A 7,554-nucleotide genomic window follows, 5' to 3' on the forward strand; every position below is an offset into this window, starting at 1 on the left:
TCAAGGGGTGGATAATAAAACCCTTATTATTTAAGATGCCAATTTAAGATGTATTTTTGTATGTGTAACCTTACTCAATTGTGTAAGGAGAATTGATTTGAGATCCACGTTGCCCAAAGAAAAGCTTTGATCTTGCAAAGTTTGTATACTAATCAGGATCTTGAACTTGAATATTGATGATGAAAGACTGACGGTCAAGGAGGTTTGTTCCCTTCATTGACTTCTTGCATTTGAATCTTGACGTTACTTATCACAGTCTGACTTATCTGGTCCTTTGGACTTATATGGTATTCAAATTACTCTGAAGATTTGTTGAGGTACACGCAAACTGAACCGAACACCCCAGTTAGCAAAAAAAAAAAAAAAAAAAAATTTGCTAATCACCCAACGTCTTATAACTATTACCTAAGAGACCTCTACACCCTTCAACTGGTTTACACCCTGTTTGTTTAACTTTTCCAACCCTATTCTATTCTACTATCCTATCTTAAAAAATGAAAAACATGTTTGTTTTAATATTGTTCAAAATTCAATCATATTCTATTCAACTTAAAACATTTAACAATTATTTTCTCAATAAAAGTTTATAAATTAACAAAAAACACCCCCACCCACCCAAGCAACAATCACTTGCCAACAACCACTACTAGTCGCCGTCGCTGCTACTGCCGGCTGTTGGTGCCGAAACGACGCACGATCAGTTGGATTTGACCTATCATGCGTTAATGGATCTGACCGGAAACGAACAGATCTACGGCCAAAGATCTGGCGGTTGACGATGATCATATCTTACCTGTCGTTGATGGCGAGATTTTTGGCCATCGTTTGACCGTCAACGATGGCCAAGATATGGCCATGATCAATGACCAGATCTTTGGTCGTAGATCTAGCAAAAAAACGGCTAGATCGGCACAAAACCAACTAGATCTAGTCGGGTGTGCGCCATTTCGGTGACTTCCGATCACTGTCCGATGGTGGTGGCTGATTGCCGGCAATCAGTTGGGTGGTGGGGGTGTTTTTGTTATTTTATAAACTTTTATTGGGGGGGAGAGGGGGGGGGTGTTTAGTAAATTAACAAATTTATAGGGTTAAAAAAATCTATATATTTTTAGAAAATATTTTCCAAAAATGTAAAAACACATTCTTAGAATCTTATCTTCTTCGATTAGATGATATCTTATCTTATTCAAAATAGGATATTATTAAAAAAAAAGTGTACCAAACAAAGTAGTAAAGTTTTTGCCATGTGAGATGTAACGTGGCCTTCACGTCAGTTGCCAAGCGTGGCCTCCGTGTGCTCTTAAACATCATATAGGGGCAAATGATTAAAAGGCCATATTGGCTTTGAATTTAACTAAAAGGCCATCTAGTTCTTTAGTCTTTATTAAATGGCCTTATTTTTTATTAAGACAAACTAATGACAATTAAACACTAATCATGGCTTAATTAGGATTAATGAAATATTGTGTAATCTTTTAAAAATTATAATATGTCCCTAAAAACCTGAAATTCTTGCAAACAAACCCAAACATAACATCTTCTTCTTCTTCCTCCGGCCATTAACGTATCCCTCCCCTGGTTGCTGTTTATTCTAAGCTTCGTCTACATCTTCTTCTTCCTCCTTACTGTACATCTTCTTCTTCCCACCATTAACACTATCTTCTTCCTCCGCCATTAACATCTTCCCCGCCACAGATCCTCTTCCTCCTCCTCCTCCTCCTCCTGACATTTCATCCAGGTATATATATCTCCCCTTTCTATTTTATATTTCGATTTACAAAGATTTAATGATGGATTAGGTTTGGGTTATGATTTTGATTTAGTTGTTTAGGTTGTTGGGTTGTGTTTATGTAATGCAAGTTGAAAGGAGTGAAATTTGTTGAATATTTTCTTGCATTGTGGGTAGCTGGGGGTGGTAGCACCGATTGTAGGTGGAGATGACTGAAAATATGTTCTGGATATGATGGATCGCTTAAGCGATCTGGTATGTCTAGTATAATGCAGCAGATCGTAGATCACTTAAGCGATCAGACTTATTTATACCAGATCGCTTAAACGATCTAGTAAGTGATATACCAGATCACTCAAGCGACTTTGCAGATGCTTTTTAAAATCTTTCAACCCTTAATACATTAGTTAATAATATTTTTTTTTCGTGCATTACAGGTACTTGGCTATTATTAGACGTGGGAAAAGTTGTTTTGGGTATTGAATATTTTGGTGAGTGGGTGGAGGAACAAAGTTGCTGAAAATGGATTGGGAAAAGCAAAGAAGTTATACCAATCGCTGTGAGCACAGAGGTTGGTTTTGATGAGTTGATTGATGAAATAATTAGAATAGGTGATTTGAGTTGCTCACGTAATGATATAGTTGTGAAGTATGTTTTAAGCATAGTTCTTGAACATTATAAGGTACCTCGTGCTATATTAAAGTCGGATGAAGGTGTGAAGTTATATATGATTGATGTGGGCGATAATGGTTTGAGGTTGATTTTAAAGGTTTCTTTTGTAGATAAATCGTTGGAAGTTGGTTCAAAGGAAGGGGATAATGAGGAAGTTGGCAAAGAGAATGCTAGTTTTAATTTGAACTACGAGGGCATTGATTTCTTAGTTGAAAAATCAAGAGTAGGCAGTGATTTGGGTGGTGAGGAGGACACTGTAGAAGATGTTGGTCATGTGCGGCAGAATGAAAATGTTAAGGAGGAGGACCCTGTACATGTATTAGAGTCATGAAAGTGACTCTATTTTGGTGATAAAAAGACCCTATGTGTGATTAAAATGAAATCATATTGAGATAATTAAAGAATTTATGAATTTATTCACGAAAATCGCTTCCTAATATTTTTCTTATGAATTTAATATGTTTGGAATGATTTTGGAAAGGGTATGAGTTGATATTAGGTTGTGGTTTATGGATTGGGGGTGATTTTGTCTCATTTATGCTGTTTAGGGGGTAAACTGTCATATTTATAAGGGTTGATTTTGTCACTTTTCAATCATGTAAGGACCAAAGTGATAGTTTCCACTTTGTGTATAAAAAGAAGACGAAGCGTCGAAATCTAGCAACGCCGACACCCATCCACAGTTTTTCTGGCGACTCTTCCTCTTCCATTTCCAGTGACCTCCAGCGACCTTTCATCTTCCATTTGCACCGACTAACACCACCACAATCACGCTTGCGCCGCCGCGACGTTTCGCATTCCGCCACCACGACCTTTGGCATTCCAACAATGATTTTGCCATTTTTCGATGACCTCTAGCGACAATTGGGCTCCCTGGTGGTTGATCTAGCCTCCCCACAGCCGGATCTATCCATTCCACTCTTCATCTACCGTCGAAACCACTGGAAACCACCGAAATCCACCATCATCGCCGCCGCATCTCTTCACCTTCCAGCCACGATCTCTCCCATTTTCGGTGACCTTTCGTCTCCCCAGGACCTGATTTGTACTCTCTATCACCAAAGCTTTCCATCGGTACCTTCGGATCCCATTTCCGCCACCATTTACTGGAAGACCCGCCGAAAAATTAACGTTTTTCAACGAGTGCGACTGTTCATATTCCAGGTTGTCCGTTGGTCATTTTCGCCCCTTCTTCCATCATATCGTTGTCAGTTACTTCCTTTCCGCCATGATTAGCTTCGTTTCCACCGTTTCAGCCTCCATCGATACCACCATGAGCGGCTGAGTTCCCGGTTGTCTATTACGGCGTAGGCGAGATCGAGAGTAACTCCACTACTTTCCTCATCAACTCTCAACTAGTTGGATAAGCCCGATTGTAGGACATTTGGTAGTATTGTGTTTTGAATTATATTCGTTTTCGTTTCATGTTTGATTTCGATACTTTAATATGGTTTGAGCATAATTTGTGATGAATATTGTTGTCCATTGTGATTTAATGTTTTCATAGAACTCGCTGAATGATAAACGTTGGCTTGAAATAATTAAATGATGAATATTGCTTTTCATTACTCCGCATCGATTGTAATTGAGTTGTGTTCGGATTTAATTTCATTTCTACTGTTGTTGCGTTTATTGTGAAGTTGGTTGATTGGAAGATACGTGTTGACAAATTGTATTTGTTAATCGCGTACCAACTAGTGGTATTGTCTTGTAGCGTTTATCGACATTTAATGATAGTCTTTAACCAATCGAACTTAAGTGATCGGGTGAGACAGGAAAGATTATACCTAGAGTGCCGGCAAACCATTTCATTGATTTACCTTGCCTTATAGGTTTAGGGGATCATAGAGGGCGGAGGAGAATTGTGTGAGTTGGTCTCGTGTCGAACCAAAACCGTAATGGCAACATTTTTATTATAAAGTCTTTATTAGTTTTAATTTCACGCTTTTATTATTTGCATTTAGTTTGTTTAGTTTAATTAATCAAATTGCCAATTTCATTTCTGCTACTCAAAATACATTAGGTTGTTAGTCTTGCTCCTTGTGGATTCGACCCTGCTTATCGCTAACTACGGTATTTAGGTTTAATTTTGTGACTGTGACGACCGGTTCGACAAAATTTTGGCGACGTTGCCAGGGAGCAACGTGCTTTTGACTTTGTGTGTTTGGGTAGTCATTAGTTTTTATTCTAGGTTTATTTTAATTGTTGTTTTTGTTTGTGTTATTTTCTTTGTAGTGATTATTTGTTTGGGTGAATTGTTTAATTTTTTGCTCCGTTTAGTTTGTCTCTTTGCATTTTGGTTAATTATTTTCTTTTTAGGTTGTTGACGTAATTTCATTTTTACTTTGTTTATTTCATTTTCATTGGAATAGTTTCATTTGTGTTTGTTTTTGTTTTGCCGGAAAATTGCAATTGGGAAAACGCTGCAGCGTGTTGTGAGTATTGAAGATCTAGCATGACCCGATTGTGAAATTCTCTTAACTTTGTTTTTTTTTTAGTCATTTTGATTAATCAGTAATAGCTTTTGCCTTATTTTGCATAATTTTTTTTTTTATTCTTCGGATTTAATTTTTGTTCTAAGTATTAATTTCTTTTAGGTTGCATTGATAACTTTAGTTTTGATTAAGCGTATTTGTTGTGTGAAATTTTTTTGGATATAGTTTTATTAGATTTTATATTTGTTTTAGTTTTGTTTCGTGTGCTTATTAAAATTTGTTTATTAGGATTTGCATTTAGCTAATTTTTTTTGAGATTGTTGTTGCGTTACTTGTTGAGCCTTTTGTGTGTTTGATTGATTAATGCAAACTAGAGGGTCTTGTAAGAAGAGTTATTACATTTAAATCTTGAAATTGAATGCACTTGTAAGAGGAATAGAAAACAAGCACGTAGGATGGCTGACCAAGATGAACCCGCACATGTGCCCCTTAGCCAACATTTTGCACCCACCACCTACACTTCAGCCTCATGTATCCGTATCCCCAATGTCCAGATACAACACTATGAGATCAAAACTAGTGTCATCCAATTGCTGCCAATTTATTATAGGAATTTAAATGAGGAGCCATAAACACTTAGATGAATTTTTAGAGGTTTGCTCCACAGTTAGACTTTAACATGTGAATGAAGATGTCGTGCGCTTAATTTTATTCCCATTCTCACTTAAGGAGCGAGCCAAACAGTGGCTCAATTTTTTGGCAGCAGGGTCCATTATCTCTTGGGCCCAAATGCAACAAGGATTACTAAAAAAGTATTATCCCATTGCTAAAACCAACAGCATAAGACGAGTCATCACTAGTTTCACTCAACTAGATGGTGAGGAATTTTATAAGAGTTGGGAACGTTTGAAGGAAATGCTTAGGAAATGCCCCCATCATGCAGTCCCTAGGTGGCAATTAGTTCGTAGTTTTTATGACGGACTGACTGAGAGGCATAGGAATATGGTAGATGCCTCTTGTGGAGGAACATTTATGCACAAGGACGAGAATGAGTTATGGCAACTCTTCGAGACCTTAAGTGAGAATTCAATGCACCACATTTCTGAGTCTAGAATGCCTATCTCAGGACAGCCATCCAAGAAAGGTGCCATGTATGAGGTGTCACGGTTAGATAACATTAGTTCCAAGCTAGAGGTGTAGTTGGCCCACCGGTTTGACAAGTTTGTATCTATACAAGAGCAACCCTCTACACAAACATCTCAGAATAGGGCAAACCAGGATGTTTTTGCCATGCACTCCACTCTTGACCATCCAATTGAGGAACTCGCCCCTGACCCTTTTGAGGAGCAAGTGCAGGTTGCACAATACTTCCAGAGACAGAGTGATCCATACTTGAACACGTACAATCCTGGGTGGCGTAACCACCCTAATTTTTCATGGAAGCCACAACCACCTCAGAATGTCCCCAATAATATGTCATACAGGAACAATCCTTCCAATCAGCAAGGCAATTATAGGGAGCAACCTTCAATCCAACCACCCATCCAACCTAGGATCCCACCTCCCGTTCAGCAGTCCACTCCAGTGCCTAGTTCACTAGAATCAATGATGGCTCAAATGCTCCAAAACATGTAGGAACAAAAAGCCGACATGAATGCTAGGTTCCAAGATTTAGAGCAGAATACCCAACTTTTACATTCTCATTCCCAATCCATTAGTAAGCTAGAGACCCAGATTGGTCAAATAGCCAAAGCAGTCAATAGAAGGGAACAAGGCCAATTGCCTAGTCAAGTCATAGGTAACCCTAGTGGTTCTTCTTAGCAGAGAGGGTTTTCCGAACAAGCTAAGGCCGTGATGACTCTTCAGAGCGGTCGAAAGCTAATTGGGCCTGAGAGGGAAGTAAAAGTCTAAGGTAGAGAAGAGGAAAGTCTAGGTAAGGACCAAGCCAAAGAGAGTGAGAGTGAGCCACTGGTAGAGTCAAGTGTTCAGAGACTGGGTAAGGAGAAAGTTGGGGAGAATGAACCATCCCCTACATCGTACATACCGAGAGCACCTTTTCCTCGGTGCTTAGAGCCCCCAAATGTTCCCATTACTAGGAAAAGCGCTAGGATGGAGGAAATAATTGAGTTGTTTAAGTAGGTGCAGATTAACATTCCACTCTTAGATGCCATTAAGCAAGTACCTACTTATGCCAAATTTCTTAAAGATTTGTGCACGCAAAAGAGGCGAATGAAATCTCACACATCCAAGACTATACATTTACAGGAAAATGTAAGTGCGGTTGTCTTAAACCACCTTCCCCCAAAGTTAAAGGATCTTGGAGCTCTTATTATTTCTTGTGTGATAGGTAATGTCACGATTGATAGAGAACTCTTAGATTTAGGGCGAGCGTGAACTTATTACCCACTTCCATGTATGAATTGTTTAACATAGGTAAGCTCAAGTCTACTAAAGTCATCCTGCAGTTAGCTGACCGATCGGTCAAAATGCCTAGAGGCCTAATTGAGGACGTGTTAATTAAGGTTGAGGAACTATATTTTTCGGTGGATTTTCTTGTCTTAGACATGGAGTATACGAGCAGTGGAAGTATGCCATCGATTTTTTTAGGGAGACCTTTTCTAGCAATGTCAAATGCTTGCATTAACTGTAGATCAGGAGAGATGGAAGTGTCTTTTGGGAATAGGAAACTGAGACTTAATGTGTTTAATGCTGGTTTAG

The 7,554-nt window shown here is 38.7% G+C and overlaps 1 non-coding gene across 1 annotated transcript; it reads right to left on the reverse strand.

Moving 5' to 3' along the window:
* Positions 1 to 5,673: 5,673 nt before the first annotated feature.
* Positions 5,674 to 5,780, reverse strand: LOC116130900. Its single transcript, XR_004128146.1, has one exon. It is a non-coding gene; the product is annotated as a small nucleolar RNA R71 (small nucleolar RNA).
* Positions 5,781 to 7,554: the final 1,774 nt, after the last annotated feature.

This window comes from Pistacia vera, unplaced genomic scaffold (assembly GCF_008641045.1).
Source record: "Pistacia vera cultivar Batoury unplaced genomic scaffold, PisVer_v2 Contig225, whole genome shotgun sequence".
NCBI classification, from domain to species: Eukaryota; Viridiplantae; Streptophyta; class Magnoliopsida; order Sapindales; family Anacardiaceae; genus Pistacia; species Pistacia vera.